This window comes from Schistocerca nitens, chromosome 7 (assembly GCF_023898315.1).
Source record: "Schistocerca nitens isolate TAMUIC-IGC-003100 chromosome 7, iqSchNite1.1, whole genome shotgun sequence".
NCBI lineage: Eukaryota > Metazoa > Arthropoda > Insecta > Orthoptera > Acrididae > Schistocerca > Schistocerca nitens.
The window spans coordinates 408,913,731-408,938,656 of NC_064620.1; the positions used below are offsets into that span (position 1 = coordinate 408,913,731).

Consider the following 24,926-nt stretch of genomic DNA (forward strand, 5'->3'; position numbering starts at 1 on the left):
TCTTCGGTATATTTAACAGTTTACTTCGAATATTTAATGCTTTGAGCACCTTTACATGCCGAACACATTAATTGTAAGTATTCTTTGGCTGCCAAAGGTCGTATTGTTGAGTAGAGCTCGGGAGAACGAGGGAGACAAACAGACCTCGGTCAGAGTACGAGAGAGTGTGTTATTTTATGGCAGGCTGAGGAGTTTAGATGGCGCATTTGCCGCACACTGATTTTTATTTGAGATGTTTCATGATGTGTAACTGAGGACGGAGGATGATTTGATTGTATAGAGAGACGGCTCATTTGAAAGAAAAGATAATTTGCATTTTTATTTTGTTGCAGGCGCTAGTTTTGTAATTACTGTAGCGTGAAGATTTTATTCTGTGTAACAATGTCTACATGTTGGTATTCAGGGATAATTGTCAGTCATACGTTCAGTATTTGATTAGTTTCCCACACCAAGATTAAGTTAAGGACATTTCATTAGGAATCTAAAAGAGTAAATTTTACGTGATTTAAAAAGTGTTTTTTAAAAATGTTCAGTGTGGCTGATGACAATGCTGAGAAAGATAATGTTGAGGAACAGTTATAGTTCATTTCAGTTAGAACTTTTAGTTTTCTCAATCTAATTGCAAAATACCCTTTTACTTATTTATGAAACATTTCACCGAAACTTATACTCACTGTTTAAATGAGGAATGTGTTTGGTGAAACGTTGCACTATCACGCCTTGCACCATTGCGTGAACAGTTATATTTTTGAAAAAAAAAATATCAATAAATAAGAGAAGAAGTTCAATTTACTATTGCAATATGATAAAAGAATTAAACAGGCAAACGGCCGTGCAGTGATTAAAACAGCTCGTCATTTTTGCCGTACAGACAGAGCTGAGTCGAGTTACCCGTTGCCATGGTAAGAATCTACTGTATGGCCTAAACGAAACTTTTGTGAGACTATTACGAACAGTTTCCATTGCCATAATTTCATATAAATTCGATGGATGAGTTTTACAATACCGCACAGGTTTTGATGTGCAACAGCCGTAGTGTGTGATTGTTTCACGAGGAAGTCATTCTGAATATTACTGAAAATTCTTTATATTCATTTGCTGATAATCAGATGTAGTTCAGATTAATTGGTATGCAATAGATCCAAAGTAGTTTGCACAATTACGCTACTGGCCAAAAATATGCTACACTACAAATATGACGTGCTACAGACGCGAAATTTAATCGACAGGAAGCAGATCCTGTGATATGCAAATGATTAGCTTTTCAGAGCATTCACACAAGGCTGGCGCCGGTGGCGACACCTACAACGTGCTGACATGAGGAAAGTTTCCAACCGATTTCTCATACAAAACAGCAGTTGACCGGCGTTGCCTGGTGAAACGTTGTTGTGATGCCTCGTGTAAGGAGGAGAAATGCGTACCATCACGTTTCCGACTTTGATAAAGGTCGGATTGTAGCCTATCGCGATTGTGGTTATCGTATCGCGACATTGCTGCTCACGTTGGTCGAGATCCAATGACTGTTAGCAGAATATGGAATCGGTGGGTCCTGGAGGGTAATACGGAAAGTCTTGCTGGATCTAAACGGCCTCCTATCACTAGCAGTCGAGATGACACGCATCTTATCCGCATGGCTGTAACGGACCGTGCAGCCACGTCTCGATCCCTGAGTCAACAGATGGGGGCGTTTGCAAGACAACAACCATCTGCACGAACAGTTCGACGACGTTTGCAGCAGCGTGGACTATAAGCTCGGAGACCATGGCTGGACTATAAGCTCGGAGACCATGGCTGCGCTTACCCTTGACGCTTCATCACAGACAGGAACGTCTGCGATGGTCTACGCAACGACGAACCCGGGTGCACGAATGGCAAAACGTCATTTTTTCGGATGAATCCAGGTTCTATTTACAGGATCATGATGGTCACATACGTGTTTGGCGACATCGCGGTGATCGCACATTAGAAACGTGTATTCGTCATCGCCATACTGGCGTATCACCCGGCGTGATGGTATGGGGTGCCATTGGTTACACGTCTCGGTCACCTCTTGTTCGCAGTGACGGCACTTTGAACGGTGGACGTTACATTTCAGATGTGTTACGACCCGTGGCTCTACCCATCAGGCCGGTCGGAGTGGCCGTGCGGTTCTAGACGCTACAGTCTGGAATCGAGCGACCGCTACGGTCGCAGGTTCGAATCCTGCCTCGGGCATGGATGTGTGTGATGTCCTTAGGTTCGTTAGGTTTAATTAGTTCTAAGTTCTAGGCGACTGATGACCTCAGAAGTTAAGTCGCATAGTGCTCAGAGCCATTCTACCCTTCATTCGATCCCTGCGAAACCATAAATTTCAACGGCATAATGCAGGACCGCATGTTGCAGGTCCTGTACGGACCTTTCTGGATACAGAAAACGTTTCACAGCTGCCATGGTCAGCACATTCTCCAGATCTCTCACCAATTGAAATCGTCTGGTCAATGGTGGCCGAGCAACTGGCTCGCCACAATATGCCAGTCACTACTCTTGATCAACTGTGGTATCGTGTTGAAGCTGCATGGGCATCTGTACCTGTACACGCCGTCCAAGCTCTGGTTGGCTCAATGTCCAGGCGTATCAAGGCCGTTATTACGGCCAGAGATGGTTGTTCTGGGTACTGATTTCTCAGGATCTATGCATCTAAATTGCGTGAAAATGTAATGACATGTCAGTTCTAGTATAATATATCTGTCCAATGAATACCCGTTTATCATCTGCATTTCTTCTTCGTGTAGCAATTTTAATGGCCAGTAGTGTATGTTCGTGTTTAAAAGTTGGGTGGTAAAGGTGATTCTAAATCAGACATTGTAAACGGAATTTAAAAGCACCTAATTTGAAATAGTTTCAACCCCCCTTCCCCCTTAGAAAAGTACAGTGGCGACATTGGAGCGCTTTAGATGGTGTGCAACTGGTACCAGGCGCACTTGTGAATATTCACCACTGACGTAACTGATGGCAGTGAAGTGGTATGTAGGGGCCATGCATTTGTGTGGAATCAATGCTGTAAGATGGGTGGATGAGGAGATGTGACAGAATGGTAGAAAGCAGTTATTGTGCTTGGGCTCGCACGTGGCCGGACTGGCGAGTGCGTTTGGTGGCCTTGAGTTGGTAGGAGGCAAGGAGAATTTGCTGTGGGAGTCAAGGGCTCAGGGCAAGTATTTCCACAAAACTCGATCTCAGAAATATGTGGTGCGTTCAGTGACACAGCGTTATTTCAATAGAAATTACTATTGAACAAACCCTCCCGGTTAGCCGTGCGGTCTGACGCACTGCTTTCCAGGCGGGAAAGCGTGCCGGTCCCCGGCACGAATCCGCCCGATGGATTCGTGGTGGTGGTGGTAAGTTCTTATGGGATCAAACTGCTTAGGTCATCGGTCCCTAAGCCTACACACTACTTAAACTATATTACGCTATGGACAACACACACACCCATGCCCGAGGGAGGACTCGAACCTCCGACGGAGGGAGCCGGGCGGACCGGCGGATTAGTGTCGAGTTCCGGTGTGCCCGCCAGTCTGTGGATGGTTTTTAAGGCGGTTTTCCATCTGCCTCGGCGAATGCGGACTGGTTCCCCTTATTCCGCCTCAGTTACACTACGTCGGCGATTGCTGCGCAAACACTCACCATGTATGCGTACACCATGATTACTCACTCTACCACCTCGCAAACATTGGAATTACGCTCGTCTGGTGTGAGACGTTCCCGTGGGGAAGGGGGGGGGGGGGGGGTCGTTCCTCCACTAGCGCCGAACCGCACAATAACCCTGGGTTGGGTGTGGGGCAGGGTTGGGGTGAGTGGACTGCTGTAGCCTGTTGTAGGGTTGTGAACTACTGAGGGCTAAGGCGGGGACGAAGCCTCTCCGTCGTTTCTATGTCCCCAGTTCCATACAATAAAATAATATTGAGCAGAAAATAAACATTTTCACAGTGAACCTCTGAATTAAAAACTTTTAAACGCAACATGCGATTTCAACATGCAGTATTTCACATGATAGCGTTGTACTCCAGCTATCGTCTCTGAAAGCTACATATCTGTATCTATTTTATATATTGACTTACTACATCCTTTGAACTATTTTATTACACAAATATTTCTTACAACATTGTGGTCTCCACAGTTACACATGAAATGAATACAGCGTGAATACCTTATATTTTCGTAAAATGAAGAACAAACCACCTTCGGTCATAAGTTGCGTTTATTTACTGCACTATGCATTTCGATCCCTGAAGGCTCATTTTCAGGTGCTTTTTAGTGATTTGCATCAGAATTTTTTTAGTTGTTTACCTGTTGATATTACATTTTTGTGTTACAACATGGTATATTGTAGATGTAAGTTTAACAGCGTTAATAATACAAAAATAACTTACAGTTTAACATTGTATGATGTCCGCTTTTGTTGTGCAGTTGGTATCCACAATATACATCTTTAATTTTGCAGTACATACTGGGTGCCCGCATCTCGTGGTCGTGCGGTAGCGTTCTCGCTTCCCACGCTCGGGTTCCCGGGTTCGATTCCCGGCGGGGTCAGGGTTTTTCTCTGCCTCGTGATGGCTGGGTGTTGTGTGCTGTCCTTAGGTTAGTTAGGTTTAAGTAGTTCTAAGTTCTAGGGGACTGATGACCATAGATGTTAAGTCCCATAGTGCTCAGAGCCAGTACATACTGGGATATATACATAGTCACACACTTTTTTACACATTGTAGTAGCAGAAAGTAAACATGCCAAAGATTCTCGTTCATACAGATGTTCTACTTCTAAATATAATCGATTTTCTTGTTTCACAGAAGATAAAATGATATACTATTATTAGTACACAGGTATTATTAAAATAATTATTTGACACCATGTTGTAGGTTGTTAGCTGTTTGTACTATTATAGATTTGATTCCTCAGCAAAAAAATAAACTTTTAAAGGTGTAGAAAAAATTGTGGCTGTTAAACTCTGTTCATTCATCAAGTTTTCGGAATATTTTTCTTTTTGTAGCATTATTTCTAACTGTTCTAGTAGATTAAATTTTTTACTGTTAGGTTCTGTGTGAAGTACAGTTAGGCTGTTGTGGATGTCGCCAAGTCTGTGTTTATTAATATACATGTGGTTAGCTATTGTAGATTTTTCAGAATGGTTTAGTCGAAAGGCGTCGGTGTGTTCTTTACACCGTGTGTGAATGGTTCTTCCAGTTTCTCCTATGTAAAATGCAGGACAACTGTTACATTGTAATTTATATATTCCACTGTGTTGTGTTATTGGATTGTTTGTGTTCACTGTGTGAGGTAAGTGGTATCCTAGTTTGCTGTTTGTGGAGAAAGATATTTTAATATAGTTTGTTTTTTGAATAAGTTAGCTATTTTTTGTGATACTGTGCCTAAGTATAGAATGCTTGTGAAGATTTGTTTTGTGTCGGTATTTTTCTTTTTAGTGTTTTTGTGAGTGATGTTGGTCTGAATTTTTCTAGATAGTTTATAAATTGATTTTACAGAGTAACCATTATTTACTGCAATTGTTTTGATAGTATCTATTTCTTGTGTTAGTGCTTTGGGTTTTAAAGGTAATGTATGTACCCTGGTCTACATTGATCTAAAAGCAGCATACTTATGTGTGTTTGGGTGGTATGAAGATGCATGTATTGTGATGTACGTTTACCGAAAACCAACCTACACTGACAAGTTATTTTCTTGTTGTTCATTCACAATTGTGAGGTCTAAGAAATTTATGGATTGATTTATTTCATGTTCTACTGCGAACTTTATTTTATTGTGGAGTGAGTTGAATGATGTGAGGAGTTCTTCAAGTTCATCTTTAGTGCCATCAAATAAGAGTAGTGTGTCATGTACAGCCGGCCGAAGTGGCCGTGCGGTTAAAGGCGCTGCAGTCTGGGACCGCAAGACCGCTACGGTCGCAGGTTCGAATCCTGCCTCGGGCATGGATGTTTGTGATGTCCTTAGGTTAGTTGGGTTTAAGTAGTTCTAAGTTCTAGGGGACTAATGACCTCAGCAGTTGAGTCCCATAGTGCTCAGAGCCATCTGAACCATTTTTTTGGTGTCATCTACATATCTCTTGTAATACACAATTTTTTGAACAAGTTTATTTTCTCCTTTGAAGAACTTATTCTTTAAGTCGTTGATGAAAATGTCAGCTAGGAAACTTGACATGCAGTTACCCATAGCTAATCCTTCTTTCTGTTGATAGATTTTATTATTAAATGAAAAGTAGTTGTGGGACAGTACTAGTTCAAGTAGATCTACCAACTCTGTAATATATGGTGTGGTTAGTTTTTTGTGTGTGATGAGGATTTTTATAGTAATTTCAATTGTGTCTTTAACAGGTATATTTGTGAACAGGCTGATAATGTCAAATGAGGCAAATCTAGCTTCTCTGGGGATTTTTAGATCTTTGATAAGTGTTGTTAACTCATGTACATTTTCTGTTGTCAGTTCTGACAAAACTCTATCATTTGGTGAGCTAGCTGTATGAGATAGGCGAAATTCCCTCAGACTTCAAGAAGAATATAATAATTCCAATCCCAAAGAAAGCAGGTGTTGACAGATGTGAAAATTAACGACTATCAGTTGAATAACTGACAGCTGCAAAATACTAACGCGTATTCATTACAGACGAATGCAAAAACTGGTTGAAGCCGACCTCGGGGAAGATCAATTTGGATTCCGTAGAAATGTTGGAACACGTGAGGCAATACTAACCTTACGACTTATCTTAGAAGAAACATTCAGGAAAGGCAAACCTACGTTTCTGGCATTTGTAGGCTTAGAGAAAGCTTTTTACAATGTTGACTGGAATACTCTCTTTCAAATTCTGAAGATGGCAGGGGTAAAATACAGGGAGCGAAAGGCTATTTACAATTTGTACAGAAAGCAGATGGCCATGAGGGGACATGAAAGGGAAGCAGTGGTTGGGAAGGGAGTGAGACTGGGTTGTAGCCTCTCCCCATGCTATTCAATCTGTATATTGAGCAAGCAGTAAAGGAAACAAAAGAAAAGTTCGGCGTAGGTATTTAATTCCATGGAGAAAAAAAAGACTTTGAGGTTCGCCGATGACATGGTAATTCTGCCAGAGACAGCAAAGGACCTGGAAAAGCAGTTGAACGGAAGGGACAGTGTCTTGAAAGGAGGATATAAGATGAACATCAACAAAAGCAAAAGGAGGATAATGGAATGTAGTCGAATTAAGTCGGGCGATGCTGAGGGAATAAGATTAGGAAATGAGACACTTAAAGTAGTAATGGAGTTTTGCTATTTGCGGAACAAAATAACTGATGATTGTCGAAGTAGAGAGGATATAAAATGTAGACTGGCAATCGCAAGGAAAGCCTTTCTGAAGATGAGAAATTTGTTAACATCGAGTATTTATTTAAGCGTCAGGAAGTCGTTTCTGAAAGTATTTGTATGGAGTGTGGCCATGTATGGAAGTGAAACATGGATGATAAATAGTTTAGACAAGAAGAGAATAGAAGCTTTCGAAATGTGGTGTTACAGAAGAATGCTGAAGATTAGATGGGTAGATCACATAACTACTGAGGAGGTATTGAATAGAATTGGGGAGAAGAGGAGTTTGTGGCACAACTTGACTAGAAGAAGGGATCGGTTGGTAGGACATGTGCTGAGGCATCAAGGGATCACTAATTTAGTACTGGAGGGCATCGTGGAGGGTAAAAATCGTAGAGGGAGACCAAGAGATGAATACACTAAGTAGATTCAGAAGGATGTAGGCTGCAGTAGGTACTGGGAGATGAAGTAGCATGGAGAGCTGCATCAAACCAGTCTCAGGACTGAAGACCACAACAACAACAATGAATGACCGGAGTGTAATCAAATATTTATAACACTTCCTTATTTAAGTAGTATGGTGATAGTTTAGTCTAGGAAGTGTTGAATTTGAATCAAATCATATCTGTAGAGCTTAAGAACGATGTATTTTTGTTGGGACGGCCTTTAGCCAAATGAAAAGCAGACCATAGCAGAATGCTATGTTAGGCAAGTGGAGACTGGACTTTCCCACTGAAGAGCTCAAAGGAGCGATTCTGACACTTTGTATCAAGTAATGTAAGAAGGCAGTCCTTCCTACGGTAGAGTGTGTAATTCAGTAGTATAGCTGAGTGATTCTGGTTTGTGAACAGCAGTTACAACACTAACGTTTCAAGGGGCTAACTCATTAGAGATCTCAATATGTCTCAGAGTAGGACTCTAATTTTTGTCAATTTCTATTATGGAACTGAGGATAGGCACAGTGTGTGTTAGCATCATTTGTATTGTGCGTGATGATTTGTAAATCATCTTGTTGAACTCTGAGCTGTCTTGAACTGACGAATGCTTCGTGTGTTGTGATTACGAAACGAACTTAATTTTCACATATCTTCGATGACTATTTACTTTGTCGATTTTGCTATCATTTTGTAATGCTCTCAAAGTAACTTAACTGCATTTGATAAGGATATTTTCTGTCTGTATTTTAATTTATCGTGGGATCATTTCCCGTTTATCTGAGATGTCCTTGCTGAATAAACATTATTCAGCACAATTCTCCATCATCTACATCAATTACAGAAATTAGAACAGAGCTCTTTTTATTAACTTATTCAGTTAACTTTTATTTTGTATTTCTGTATATTCCGTTAACTCGCAGTTCAAGCGAATACATCAACTATTTGACTGCAGGATCACAGCTACAGGTTATTTGCAGTGTGTTAGTTACGGGGCATGAAAACAGATGTGGGCGACTCGAACCTACGACTACATCGAACTATTCTTTTTAAACAGAGCCGTGCACAGCCCAAGTACCTAAGGTACGAGTAACCACAGACAGAGACGCAGCTGGGTTACTCGAATGGGATGCTATTTGGAAGACGAGCTACACTCAGCGGTACCCATTAAGTGCCACTGCAACTATGAATGAAGTTGCCCAATTTGTTGGTGTTGCAGTCATGTAACACGCAATAAGAACAGTGCTGTAGAAGATCCTAGCCGACAGGAATCGGAAACGTGTGTCACGTCTTGTCAGTGAAATTCGGCCAGAAAACTGGAATTGCTGCCACAAAATACATTTTATAAGGGCACCTACTTCCGTCACTTTCATTTCTAGCCAAGCATTAAATGCACCAAAAACTTGGATGAAATCGATGGTGACGAGTAGGCGCCGTCTATTGTTTGCCAGTTTCCGAACATACGCTATAAGGAAATCCAAGGAGTGGCCATTTGGAGTCCGGTGCCTCGCGAAAGCCCATTGCTCGCAGCGTCTCAGTGAGATGCACCTTTTCAAAGGGCCAAACGAAACAAAATCCGAGCCGTAGCTTATTGCAGGCATGTGACGGGGACCGACGTCTCACAATTTAGTTATTTTTTCAATCAATGCATGGCGTCGAGAGTAAGTAGAAATCAATGGGAGGCATAATCACGAAGCAAGAGGATTGTAGAAGCATATGTCGTTTCACTGTCGTACAGACTCCTGCATGGAGGACTTCGGAACTATCATCCGTGACGTAGAGAAGTAACTGAAAGAGTTGAAAACAAACAAGTCACCAGTTACTTTCGGTTCTACACGGACTAGTGTGCACCATTGGCCTCTTCCTTAGCCTCCGCTTATCGCGAATTTGTTACCAGTGAAGAGCCCCAAGTGACGGGAAAAAATCACAGGTGCTGGGTATAAAAAATGTGAAAAAACTGACCCGCGTAATTAGACATGTTTGCAGCAGAATTCGTGAACACATTCTGACTTGGGATATAATAAATTTATCTGAGACAGAAACGCTTTTGTCCATAAATCAACACTGGTTTAGAAAGCATCACTCGTGCGAAATTCAGCTTGCCCTTTTTTCACATGATATCAAAAAAATCACGGGTGGAAGGCAACAGGTAGAATCCGTGTTGAAGATTTCAGGAAAGCATTTGACATGATGCCCCACTGCAGATTTTTGGCGAAGCTCGGACCATACAGTTTGTTCCCAGATATGTCAGTGGCTCTTCTTAAATAAAAGAACCCAATGTGTTGCCCTCGATAGCAAGTGTTAATCAGCGACAAGCGTGTCTTCAGGAGTGCCAAAGCAGGACAGGGTGGGGAGGAATCTGCAGCTGTTTGCTGATGGTACTGTTGTGTACAGAAAGATGTCGAAGTTGAGTGACTGCAAGATGATACAGGATGATTTACTTAAACTTCCTAGTGTGTGTGATGAATGGCACCTAGCTCTACATGTACAAAAATATTAGTTAATGTGGATGAGTAGGAACAACAGTCATGTTACGTTCGAATATAGAATTAGTAGGGTGCAGGTCGGCACAGCCACTTAGATTAAATACGTAGTTATAACGTTGAAAATCGATATAAAATGGAATGAGCGCGTCAGGTTGGTATTAGGGAATGCAAATGCTCTGCTTCATTTCATTAGGACAATTTTTGGAAAATGTATCATCCATAAAGTGGATGGCGTACAAATTGAAAGCACGTACCGTTGTTGAGTACTGTTAGAGCTCTATATGAGGTCAGGCTAAAGGAAACCATTTCAGAAACGGGCTGTTAGATTTGTAACTGGTAGGTTCTATCCACACGCAAGTATTACGGAGATGCTTCGTGTAATCAAATGGGATCCCTGAAGAGGAGATGATGCTCTTTCCGCAAGACACTATTTCGCAAATTTAGAGAACCGGAATTTGACGCCAAATGCAGGACGATTCTACAGCCGCCAACATGCATTTCGCGTGAGGGCCTTCAAATAAGATGAGGGAAATTAGGGTTCGTGTGGAAGCTTTCAAACAGTCGTTTTTCCCTCGCTGTATTTGCGAGTGGTACAAGAATGGAAATGGAAACGACTAGTAATAGTACAAGGTACCCTCCACCATGCGCCGTACGGTGGTTTACGGAGTTACGGAGTATCATGTAGATGTAGATGTAACATGCAGAGAGAGAGAGACAGAGAGAGCGAGAGAGAGAGACAGAGAGAGCGAGAGAGAGAGACAGAGAGAGCGAGAGAGAGAGACAGAGAGAGAGACAGAGAGAGCGAGAGAGAGAGAGAGAGAGCGAGAGAGAGAGAGACAGAGAGAGCGAGAGAGAGAGACAGAGAGCGAGAGAGAGAGAGAGCGAGAGAGTTTTTCAGTGGGGATGCTGTTCAAAAAATGGTTCAAATGGCTCTGAGCACTATGAGACTTAACATCTGAGGTAATCAGTCCGATAGAACTTAGAACTAATTAAACGTAGCTAACCTAAGGACATCACACACATCCGTGCCCGAGGCAGGATTTGAACCTGCGACCGTAGTAGACTGAAGCACCTAGAACAGCTCGGCCACACAGGCCGGCCGGATGCTGTTCAGACCAGCAGTGTTTCCGTGATATTTTGGGGGTGATTTCGTACCATGACTTGGGCCAATTCATTCATGCTACTGATAACGTGTACCAGAAATTTTAACGTTCTCAGCGGCTACGTGTTCCCGTGTGTTTTATGTCGTCATTAGAATATGCTGTGGACACTCATCTTCCAGGATGACAACAGCAGTGTTCACAATGCTGCGCGTTTGCTTTCCTGGTCTCCAGAATACTTAAGCAACCTGCCACAGGTCGGAAGGCCCCTTAAACCATTCCGTCTTAACCTTATACAAATGTTTAAAGTTCGCGGAGCAGTGGGTGGGACGCAGCTGTATGGAATGTAATCATCCATGAGTGGAGTCAGCCGGATATGGAGTACTGTACGAAACGTACGGATTCTTTTTCTCTCCGGAATGAGGACTTCATCAGGGCTGTAGTCAGTATTAAATGTGCGTGGGACTTAACTGCTAAGGTCATCAGTCCTAAGCTTACACACTACTTAACCTAAATTATCCTAAGGACAAACACACACACCCATGCCCGAGGGAGGACTCGAACCTCCGCCGGGACCAGCCGCACAGTCCATGACTGCAGCGCCCCTGACCGCTCGGCTAATCCCGCGCGGCGTAGTCAGTATTACACAGTATTGTGGTTTAGTCGGCGTAGGACGATCCATTATTGCAGGGGGCTGAGCGTGACAACTTCACGGCCTACCTCAACAAATAATGTAACACATTGCATCAGTGTTTTCACAGCTCGTAGATCGCTACTGTTTTCGCCTGCAGCCATTAGCACTAAGCAGTCAGCTCTCACACCACCTCCAACTACAGTTCGAGTTTTCTTTGTGTTGCCTAATGTCTTGTTCAGTGTACTTGTGTTGAAACCGCATAGGTTCACTTTGTAACACAGAGCTTAAAAATCGGTCAGGTGAGAGTGGGACTCGCGCTGTGAGGGCTTCGTACAAACTTCGTATGTAGACAGCTCACCCATCCTGGGAATTGAGTATCTCTGCGATTTTTGCCCTATATCGATATTGATAATGGCAAGATACCAGTCCCGGAAATTTAAGGGCTTTCGGGAATATTTTAACTTTGTCGGATAACAAATTACAAAAAAAATACTTTCTTCCAGGGGTATAATTACAAATCAACAATTTCGGATTATTTCGTTTACTTGTACGGTTGAACCTCTTTTTGCCAAATTCAGTGAACCTAGATCAAAGGCAAGTACCCTATAGGTTTCGATGACTGAGTTTTCGAGTATCAGATATTGTGACAAAATGGCTGTATCTTTTGACTGCCCGCCCGGTTGGCCGTGCGGTCCGTTAGCACGGCTTTTCGGGCGGGAAAGGAGCGCCTGGTCCGCGGCACGAATCCGCCCGGCGGATTTGTGTCGAGGTCCGGCGAACCGGCCAGTCTGTGGATGGTTTTTAGGCGGTTTTCCATCTGCCTCGGCGAATGCGGGCTGGTTCCCCTTATTCCGCCTCAGTTACACTATGTCGGCCATTGCTGCGCAAACAAGTTCTCCACGTACGCGTACACCACCATTACTCTACCACGCAAACATAGGGGTTACACTCGTCTGGTGTGAGACGTTCCCTGGGGGGTCCACAGGGTGCCGAACCGAACAATAACCCTGGGTTCGGTGTGAGGCGGCGGAGGGGTGAAGTGGACTGCGGTGGTCGTCGTGGGGTTGTGGACCATAATACAATTATTTTGACTGCATTGACTTCGGAAGCAAAGGGATCATAGACTTTAGTATGTGGCAAATTTCAATTGGATACGACTACCTGTTCACGAGAAAAACGGGTCTTAACAGACGGACGGAAAGACAGACAGATAGACAGAAAAAGAGACACCACAAGGGTTCCACTTTTACCGACTGAGGTACGTAACCCTAAAATAGACTTCAACAGAAAAGAAAACCGTCATGTTTAAGTACAAAAATAACTGTTTACTAGCCTGGACTATATAAATGATGAAAAATATAAGGGACAATTCCGAACTTGAGCCGACATGCCCTAGGTCAATGATACTGACGCAAACTAGTACATTAAAATAAACATATGGTTCAAATGGCTCTGAGCACTATGGGACTCAACTGCTGAGGTCATTAGTCCCCTAGAACTTAGAACTAGCTAAACCCAACTAACCTAAGAACATCACAAACATCCATGCCCGAGGCAGGATTCGAACCTGCTACCGTAGCGGTCTCGCGGTTCCAGACTGCAGCGCCTTTAACTGCACGGCCACTTCGGACGGCCTAAATAAACAGAGATAGACTGGAGGAGTGAGGAGGGGAAATCTAATGAGAGAAAATTTCATACTGTAGGCGAAACGTGTTCGGGAGGGAGTTCAAGCGACAAATTTCAGACATCTGAGAGGTGCGCCGTTTCTTGGCGGTGGGAGTATCACGCGACCTCGGCTACGAAAATTAACCACACATTTCCTTTGTTAAACCTTGATGACGTGTATTGGCACAAAGTACTGTACACCATATAACTCTCCCTCAGCATCACTGGCGCAGCTTTAGCTCGAATCTGACGGTATGATAAGTAGTCGAACGAGGTTTATTTTGTTTTAGGACCCAAAAACAACTAACGTAATAAGCGCCCCTTCGAAAGCAAAGACGACAAAGGAGTTAAAAGGTACTACAAAAAATGGTTCAAATGGCTCTGAGCACTATGGGACTTAACATCTATGGTCATCAGTCCCCTAGAACTTAGAACTACTTAAACCTAACTAACCTAAGGACATCACACAACACCCAGCCATCACGAGGCAGAGAAAATCCCTGACCCCGCCGGGAATCGAACCCGGGAACCCGAGCGTGGGAAGCGAGAACGCTACCGCACGACCACGAGATGCGGGCAAAAGGTACTACACGTTAAGCCCAATCGACGGAAGGACAGACAGCTAAACACAAGGAGTTCCTCTTAGAGATAGGTCCAAAAAATACGCCGTAGAGACAACGAAGGTCCTGAACTCAAAACGTCCTTCGACATATTGCTACGACGTATAAACAGTAAAACGCGGTTAGCATCCCGCACATCGTTAATTAAAACGGCCGATAACGCAGACGGCAAACATACATTATGGAGTAAGTGGTTAAAGAAAGGACAGTCGGTCGGTAAATGGCGACCCACCGAAGGTTGATGACAGTGAGCACCAAGTGGTGGGGGATCACCACTTAAGAGCGATGGCTAAAACAACAGTGTCGAATACGGAACCTAGCTAAAATAGTCGTTTCGCGGAGAGAGGACAGAGAGGATGTCAGCCAAACAGCTGGGAGAGGTTTAATTCCGCGGAGCTTGTTCTCGTGAAAGCAGTGGTGATGCCAAAGAGAAACCACCTGCTGGTAAACGGCAACACTGAGATCATCGGAGGGAATGGAATAACTAGCGGGCCGAGTTATGAGGACTGCAGCTTTGGCAGCAGCCTCGGTTCCCGTCAAACCAGCGTGACCAGGAACCCACATAAACATCACAGTGACTGCCTCAACAGTGAACAAGTAGAAGCTTTCTTGGACCCATTACACTAAGGGATCGACTGTGTACAGCACACAGAGGGTCTGAAGGACACAGAGAATGGGAGCAGATGACAACTGAAAAGCCTGTGTCGCCGGAAGTACTGCGTGGATTGATACAGGACGAAGAGCCTTGCTGTAAGTACTGAGCAGCGTTCCGGAAGCCGATACTGAAAATGGTCGGTGTCATTGATGAAGGTACAGCCGACACCACGGTCAGTCCGAGAGCCATCGATATACAGAAAGGTAATATCGCTAAGTTCCGTGCGTAGGTCGAGAAACTTGCAGCGATAGATCGAATCTGGAGTTGTGTCTTTAGGAAGCGGATGAAATCCAAGTTACACACGGGCCGCCGCGCGAAGCCAACATGGAGAAGTGTTCACAACAACAGGGAAGTGGCAGGTAGCGTGAAGTTAAGCTGCCAGAGCAACAGCCGAAAGCGAACGCCAGGAGGTAACGGAGAAGGGGGACTCGCCCCATACTGACGGTGAAAGGAATGATCGAGGAAGGGAGCATAGGATAGGTGGCCCGTCGTGACAAACGGCATGCGTATACGGTGAGGAAAATATCACGTCGGCATCACAGCAGTAGTTAGGCAGCTTCTGCATACAGACCGTCATCTAGGCTAAGGTGCCAGTGTCGAAACGGATGCCACAATGGTGGATTGTATTTAGCCGGCGTAAGATGGGCGGCATGAGATGCCTAAACGAAAAACCCATAATCTCGTCTCGAATGGACAAGGAATCGGTACAAACGGAGGAGGGTGGTTCGATCCGCTCCCCAGGAAATATCGCTGAGGACACGTAGGACATTGAGGGATTGAATACAACAGGCGGCCAGGCAAGACACGTGGGAGAACCGAGAAAGTTTCCTATCGAGCATGAGTGCCAGTCATTTCGCAGTTCCAACGGACGAAAGAGTAACAGAGCAAGACGTAAAGACGACGGAAGAAACCGAGTGCGCCGCCAGAAATTCATACAAACCGTCTTGCGGTGGAAAATGAAAGCCATTGTCGATGCTCCACAATAAAGACGATGGACACATCGCTAAAGACGCCGCTCAAGGAGACAAGTTGGCGTAGAACTGCAATAGATTGCAAAATCGTCAACGAAACGGAAGCCGGAGGTATCCGGTGGGAGACACACAAAACCGTTCATGACATGAGTCGTGACGAGACGGTCAACTGCAGAACGGCTTGCCCGAAATCCATATTGTGCAGTGGTTAATAAATTGTCGGGAATGAATCGTACTTTCCACCACCTTACGAACACAACTGGTGAGGGAAATGGGGCAGTAGCTAGAAGGAAGGTGCTTGTCCTTATTGGACTTACGTATTGGAGTGACAGTGGCTTCGCGCCAGAGACATCTGCCCTGATGCGATTGTACGTATGGAGGAGAAAGTGCTTGCCCGCAAGAGAAGGATTCTGCAGCATCTGAATGTGAACATCGTGCGGCCCTAGGTCGGAAGATCGGGATGAAGTGAGAGCATTGTCTAGCTCCCGCATAGTATACGCGGCATTCTAGTATTCACTATTCTGAGAGGAGAAAGGTATCATCCGCGCCTCCTCCACTCGTTACCGGTGGAGGAAGGCAGGGTGACTGTGGGTGGAGCTCGAAATCTCCGCAGAGTAACGGCCCAAGGTGTTGGCAATAGCAATGGGGTCCACAATGACATCTGCTACGGTCACGCCGGATGGGAATAGACCTTGGTACCAGAGAGTCGTCGAAGGTTGGCCCACACGATCGAAGAGGGAGTGGAACTTTAAAAGAACTAGAAAATTAAATACAACATGCTTTCTTGCTGTCGCGAAGAATGCAAGAACAGTGCGCACGCAACTGTTTATAAGGAATGCAGTTCTCGATCGTAAGATGACGGTGAAAAACGCGGAGCGCACGTTTCCGAGCGTGAATTGCGTCGCTGCACTCCCCAGCGGGCCGTGACAAGGCGCTGCAAAGGGGAATTACGAGGGATGGAACGTTCTGTGGCGGTTCAGATAATGTTTGTTACAAATCCGAACGATGTGTCGCTTGTAACTTCTAAGAGAGGTCGCAGTACAGAGCATCCGAACAAGAGGCTAAAAAAAAAAATAAATAAATAAATAAAAAGTTCAAATAGCTCTAAGCACTATGGGACTTAACATCTGAGGTCATTAGTCCCCTATACTTAGAACTACTGAAACCTAACTAACCTACGGACATCACACACTTCCATGCCCGAGGCAGGATTCGAACGTGAGACCGTAACAGCAGCGCAGTTGAAGACTGAAGCGCCTATAACCGCTCGGCCAAAGTGGCCAGCGAACAAGAGGCACTAATTTCACTGACCAACCAGACTTGGCCTAACATGTAACGCGGTCTCTAAGATAAAAAATGCATGATTTTATCTATTGGCTGGCGCAAAAGGCCTACTACCTGAAGACCCTGCCTGCAAAATTTAACTACTCGTAATTCCGTAAAAGGATGAGCCTAGACAGGAAAACAGTAGTTACTGCATGTGGCCACCATACTACAGAAGGTAACAGCTAATTAACGAGTCTAATAAAGAAAAATATATTGCCAGTAAATAATCGAGGGCGAGTCAAATGAAAACCTTAAATTTGTAATAACACAAATCGAAATTTCGCGCCGTTATCCTGTATGGTGGTAAGCGTGCTACGAACAGCGTAGGTGGTAGCATAGTGCAGATGCACACATACCGTCACAGTATCAGTATAAAGATGGCTGCCCCACTTGCGACTTCCACCAGGGAAGAACAGCGTTCTGTTATTCGGTTTTTGAGTAATGAAGGAGTGAAAACTACTGAAATTCATCGACGAACGAAGTTCCGGTACGATGATGCATGTTTGTCACAGCAGCAAGTCTACGAGTGGAGTAGGACGTTCGCAAATGGTGTGACTTCAGTGGAAGATGCTCCTCGTCCAGGTCAGGCACAACGAGTTATGACTCCACAGAACACTGAAGCAGTTGAAGCCATAGTGAAGGAAAACCGCCGAGTGACACTGAATGACATTCCAGCATGTTTACAGAATAGTCATGGGTCAGCACGCCACATTGTGCATGTTGTGCTCCAGTTTCACAAAGTGTCTGCAAGATGGGTGCCACGGCAACTGACTCCTGAAATGAAAGAACGACGTGTTGATGCTTGTGAAGAACTTCTTCGGCGCTTTGAACGAGAAGGTGACGGCTTCCTTGCAAGAATCGTTACTGGGGACGAAACTTGGGTTCTCTTCCACCAGCCAGAAACGAAGAGAGCGAGCAAGGAATGGTGCCATTCTTCATCACCAAAACCTTACCAAGTAATTTCCATATGTTTGGACCACTCAAAGACGCAATAGGAGGAAAGAAGTTCCGTTCTGACGAAGAGGTACGCCACGCGGGGCATGAGTGGTTTCGCGGACGACCAAAAGAATTTTTTTCTAAAGGAAATTTATGCACTTCGTAAGCGCCGGAGGACTTGTATTGAGCGGGGGGGGGGGGGAGATTATGTTGAGAAGTGATACAGCTTTGTACCACTTCTGCACAGTAAACAATATTCAAAAAAATATTTAAGGTTTTCATTTGACTCACCCTCGTAAAATGTGGATAGTTATCAATTTCGAATAGACCGAGGATGGGCAGAAATATGAAAGAGGAGATTAGCGTTTAACGTCCTGTCGACAGCGAGGTCATTAGAGGCGGAGCACCAGCTCGGATTAGGGAAGGAAATCGGCGGTGCCCTTTCAAAGGAACCACCCCGGCATTTGCCTGAAGCGATTCAGGGAAATCACCAGAAATATGGAAACACCAAAAACACATCGTATTACCCTGCTCAATACGGTATAGGAGAACCGTTGGCTTTCAAAACTATCTCCAGTAAACGATCACGATATACCATGTGTCAATCCGATGGAACGGTTTAGGTTTAGCGGAAGCCTAGAGGGCGCTAAGTGCCATCCTCTGTAGTGCCAACAGTGAAGTATGGAGTGGTTGGAGTTCTGGTACGCGGATGCTTTTCGTGATTAGTATGTGGTCCCCTTATCACTCTTAAGAGTGTTCTCTATGCGGAAGGATACGAACACACTTTACAGCATTTTAGAGGAACAGTTCCGAGTTTATTGATTGTATCAGCATTACAATGTACCCTATCATAAAGTAGCGTCTTTGAGGCAACCACTTCTCGACAATAACATTCCTCAAATGGACTGCCCCGCCCCCAATCCCGACCTGAACCCAATGGAACATCTTTCGGATAGGTTAGAACGTCGACTTTGGCTCCAGACACCAGCGCTCAACATCACTACCGTCTGTGGTTTCACCTCTTTAAGAAGAATTGGCTGCCATTCCTCCATAGACAGTCGGATACGTCTTTGAAAATGTCTCTAGCAGACAAAGCGGCCATAAAGGCGAACGATGGACACACCGCATATTAATCTCCAGAAATGGGTGTCCGAATATTTTTGATCAGATGGCGCATGTAGGCTTAGAGTAATTTTTCCGAAGTTTAGCATACCGAACAGTGATGTGACTGACATTATTGTAAACTACAGTACAATACATGTTGTGACACCAGATATTCGCCGGCCGCGGTTACCGAGCGTATCTAGGCGCTTCATTCCGTAACAGCGCGCCTGCTACGGTCGCAGGTTCGAATCCTGCCTCGGGCATGGATGTGTGTGATGTACTTAGGTTAGTTAGGTTTAAGTAGTTTCTAAGTCTAGGGGACTGATGACCTCAGATGTTGAGTCCCATAGTAGTTAGAGCCATTTGAACCATTTAACACCATATATTTGGTCGGACAAATGAGAAATCGTGTTAAGAAATTTTATAAGTTTTAATAAAGTATAAAGGCAATCAACCAGTTTGTTGTTTTTATCCTTCATTAAAACTTAATACGGCTGCCGAACGTCAGCCACTTTCAAGATTCTGTTATCAAGTGTTACTTTAGTTTTACTACAATTTCTAAATATTTCATCTGAGGTCTCTAGTAGAGCAGTGATCGTTACTGTTATTATATAATTATGTAAAAATTACTGATAATTTAGGAAATTCGTCTTTATTTGCTAATCAAACAAAACTAATTAGAAAATTACTGTGTGATACAATACAAATTTTTCCCTTGCAAAATATGTTTGAGCACACTGAGACACTTATTACGTGGACCTATCTGAAATTACAAATTTGTTACAATAACAATGGCGATTAAAAGTTAGGCCTAAAAATTTTGTTGTTAAGATGGTAATTTTTTAATTTCTGATTTTTTTTAAACTATTCATCTCCAGTTAAGCTTTATGTTAAATTAAACCGTCGACTACAAACAGTTCTGACAAAAATAGGAAAATCTTTGAACTCTAGTGTCACCCAAGGATACTGAAAATTATAGAGATCGCGAAACTCCCGCATCGAAATGGAGAAAAAAGTTAGTTATGGTAAGAACTGAGTGACAGAAGGGATAAATTCATATGACAGCCTGAGCCACAAGGGTCAATTTGGTAAAGGAGGGACGTGTGCTGGGTCGACACCATAGAGTAAGGCGATAATAAGGCGGTTCAAACGGATGTATGCTATAAATGCCAGGAATGAAGACAGTCTCATGTCAGACTTTCGTGGAAAGCTGCAACAACAGTCTTAGGAATCAAAACGACTGCAACAACAACAATAACAACGAACATCGCCTTTATTCCTAGTATCTTTAGTTTTGTGGAACACTCATTAAAACGTTGGATAGCCAATGGCTTCGTTACGATGCTTTCATTAAGGCAGAAAATAAAGGAAAATTCCTTCAATGGCAATTTTTTGTGAGTGCTTACAATAATTTTTATATTATCCTCATGTGTACGTTCCTAACGTGAATATGAAGACTTAAGAACGCAGCATATGTCAATGTATTAACGTCACTTATTACTGGATAAACAAAAACGTCACGTTAATATTGTTGATGTTTTTACGTCTGTTTTTTTAGCAGTAACTGTATCCGCTTCCGTAGCCGAAGTTGCGACTGGGAGCTTGTACCGTGGCACTCGACTCAGAGGTAAGCCAGTTCGAATCCAGGTGATGGTGACATTTTCGTTGCCAGTATTTTGCTGGAAAGGGGAAACGTTCGACTCAGATGTGAGCCAGTTCGAATACAGGTAATCGTGAAATTTTCGCTGAAAGTATTTTGACGGAAAGGGGAGGAGATGTGGTGACGTGAGAGTCTTTATCACCAAACTTTCCGCCATTGTCCTGGATTAAATTTCAATACTTTCCGCAAGGCCTCCTGTAGTGAGTGCATTTGACACTGTTGAGAGGCGAACGGGTTCTTTAAGCTCAGTGGCCCGCGTTGTGCTATTCAAAAGGAGTAGCCTGTGTGCTGGCACCGGATTTAGCCCTTCCCCTTCTCTCATCATCGGTTTTCAACACACTACACGCTTCCATTACACTTTTCTACACTCCGCAAATACACACAAGACTGCTGTCAAATACCTGCAAGGAAACGGCTCTTTAGGCGCGGTGGAAAAAAATGCTTTTGGACTAGGCTGCCGAAATCTATGCTTTGGAGTCTCCAAGGCAACAACGACGTACGAATTATTTGTGTGTTGATGGCGAATAATGATACCTTTACTGCGGATGCATAATACGTTCGCCGGCAGGAGTGACCGAGCGGTTCTAGGCGCTACACTCTGGAACCGCGCGACCGCTATGGTCGCAGGTTCGAATCTTGCCTCGGGCATGGATGTGTGTGATGTCCTTAAGTTAGTTAGGTTTAAGTAGTTCTAAGTTCTAGGGGACTGATGACCTAAGAAGTTAAGTCCCATAGTGCTCAGAGCGGGAATCTGATGAAACTGCGAGCAGTGAGGATAATGGACAGTGGACGCTGCATGTATAGTATGTGACAAATTGAGAATTTAGAATTTGGGTTGGAGAGGAAACGTGCTAGGATAGCCTAAGTGGTTAAGGCGACTGCTTGCTCCAATGTGGCCTTTTTCTCTAAATCTGTCCACTAACATTCCAGAGAATGATATGCAAATTCTCTTAGTCAGGTAGTTGCCTCTCTGTGACTGTAGATATGGGTTAGCATTTCCAGTGGCCGTTTTCGTTTCACTGTTTGTTATTCTGCCTTAGGTAGATGGTGTAAATTAAGACCATTAGTTGGATGCGCGAGATAAGGATTCTTTTAAGAGGAATTTTCCCCTTTAAAACTGTTTCACTCTGGTCAGGCGCCGTGCCACAGGTAACGTGTCTGGCCTACTCTCTTCCTCCAGCTCGCTATCCAGGCGGGTTACGGAAAAGACGTTCCTCTGTTGAAAGAAACATGGAATTCTTTACAGAAGCCTTTTATCCAGGCCGCGCGGAGTGGCCGTGCGGTTTGAGGCGTCATGTTACAGACTGCGCGGACCCTCCCGCCGGAGGTGCGAGTCCACCCTAGGGCGTGTGTGTGTGTGTGTGTGTGTGTGTGTGTGTGTGTGTGTGTGTGTGTGTGTGTGTGTGTGTGTGTGTGTGAGTGTGTGTGTAAGTCTAGGGACCGATGACCTCAGCAGCTTCGTCCCTTAAGAATTCACACACATTTGAACATTTTTAACTTTTATCGAGATAAGAGATCTCTAGGCAAGTGTGGCTTCTCTCAAGGCATGCCAATGTTCGATACGATGCTTCGGAGTAACGTTCTACTTTTAGAATGCAGCTTCCTGACTGGGTCATGCTGTAATTTAAGGAAAACCGCGCTTTTGCGCTGTGCCTATGTGCAGAGTTTCTGCATTCGTCAATTTCAGAATCATATCAATAAGTGGGAGAAGTCACCCATCTCCGGCTGCCCGGCTCTGAGCGATTGGCTCAAGTAAGGTGAGCGAGAAAAGAGTAGCGCATTGTTTAACTCTGTTACGGGTTTTTCACTTATCGGAAATCAGTATCTCTGTACTCACTGTGCGGCGGTTTCCAAATCTGGTAGCAAGACAGCACAGTTTTGGACGGCTCTTTGAGAACACATTTCGGGTTAGGCTTTTGTACAGCAAAAATTTCGTTTTAGAGTTTTGAAGAGTAGAAATTTCTCTTCAGGCTGCTCTAGAGTAAACACATCGGTTTGGTCCCCTATAGAGGGCACACTTCGGTTTAGGAAAGGAGAGATGACTAGTGAGACGAGCCTAGCTGCCGTGAAGAGGGTGTAGTCATTCTCCAGTCGCTGTGGCAACCTGCTATCTTACTCAAGACCCGCATGCTTTAGTACGATGAGCCATCACCGCACCCGCCAACGTCGTTCAGATGCTAACTTAATTCGCTTCCTTCAGGAGCCGAGTATGCGATCTTAAAGTCAGGCATTCAGCTTGTTGCTCTCAGCGCGAATTTTTGGGAATCTTATGGGGTTCTCTTCTATCTTTCCGTGTACTTACTACTTTTGACTAGCAATTTTTGCCGTCATTGGCCGTCTCCGCGCATTAATAAAGTAACTTTGTTTTATTCTTCCTGTCCACCTGTGACAAAGTAATAATGTGAGCTGTATTACATTTTCCCATTAAGTCGTTCTTTTTGAGGTGTCAGTGGTTAAGTTTCATGTTTGAAGAGAATAATTTTTTTTTTTTTGTTGTAGTATCCATTTGTTTCCATTCATAGATAGAGTATCCCCGCTCCCATTAACATATCCAAGCGAGTGGTGTGTGTCCATTTGGTTCGTGGATAATTAGATCACGCTTGTTAACATTCATTTAAAGCCGGCCGGTGTGGCCGTGCGGTTCTAAGCGCGTCAGTTTGGAACCGCGTGACCGCTACGGTCGCAGGTTCGAATCCTGCCTCGGGCATGGCTGTGTGTGATGTCCTTAGGTTAGTTAGGTTTAAGTAGTTCTAAGTTCTAGGGGACTGATGACCTCAGTAGTTAAGTCCCATAGTGCTCAGAGCCATTTGAACCATTTGAACCATTCATTTAAATAAGAGGTTTCTCACTGCGTGACAGACTCCTTGGCTTCACAGTTAACTCGCATGATCATTATGGGTGGGTCCTCATCTTGTTTGGTACCAGAATTTGGTTTTATGCATCTTAGCGGCGTGCAAAACCGACACCCCACATCGTATAACATGGGAAATACGGATTCGAGTCCCAGTACAGCTCAAATTTTCACATTTCGCCGTTTATTCCTATGCTCGAGCGTGGCTGCCGTCTGGATTTCTCTAACGCATTGACATACGACTTTACTTATTGCCACTGTTATAGTAAAACATTTGCTTTTTCATTTTACGGAATATTAAAACTGTCAGGCCTCGTTTATTATTATTTTCCTCCAGGAAGTGGCATGTAATTGTTTTTTATTATTATTATTATTTGTGATCTATTGCTAAGGACTAAGGATTGCCTTGTGCCTCAGTGTGGTAATCGATGACCTGAACTGAACTGTATGCATTCATCGCCTGACTCATTCGAAATCGCTGCCACCCTGGCAATAGTCAGTCGCAAGACAGCAGCGTCTGATAGTGCTAAGACGTGACTGGTAAGTTCAGCTAAAATTCCCTATTCTCATACATGTAGCAAATGAGAATGCAATAGATATGCCGATATATGTCTGAGCAAGAAAATTAAGAATAATTTCTGTTTTTCTAAGACTGGTGGCAGCTCGTACCGCAGTCTACATTTGGAGCTTCAAAAACCAAAAGATGATACTTAGTTGCCAACTGCTGTGCAGATTGATTCTTAAGTCTACATCAGATGACTATGAAGGTCAGAAGTTACAAATCAGTGAAGAAGAATGTGGGAGGCGCAGCAAATCTGACAGTTCAGGTCCAAATATGTGCAACAGCTGAATTCCTTAGGAGGTCGGATGCAAAAGCATACAGCAGACATGGCAAAAAATAGCGCAACGGCAGTTCGCTGTTAACGTAATAACTGGTTACGACTAGAGGCAATTATTTTAATAACTGATCGCGACATATCTTTCCTGCTAGCCTACTTCTACACAGTTAAAGATACAAGAGTGCAGTATTATTACAGCTGTAGTAATAACGTTCATTGACACGAAGACAGCAAGTACCTGAACGTATGTCTCACAATGAAGTTTCATCTACATGGAACTAACAGACAAGAATACTGATTCACTCAGTTCTCATGTAATTCTCGGAA

General features: G+C 43.9%; 1 protein-coding gene across 2 annotated transcripts in view; it reads right to left on the reverse strand.

Moving 5' to 3' along the window:
- The window catches only part of LOC126195008 (ATP-binding cassette sub-family G member 1-like), a 361,717-nt gene that overhangs the window by 214,085 nt on the left and 122,706 nt on the right, over nucleotides 1-24,926 (reverse strand). The window lies entirely within an intron of this gene.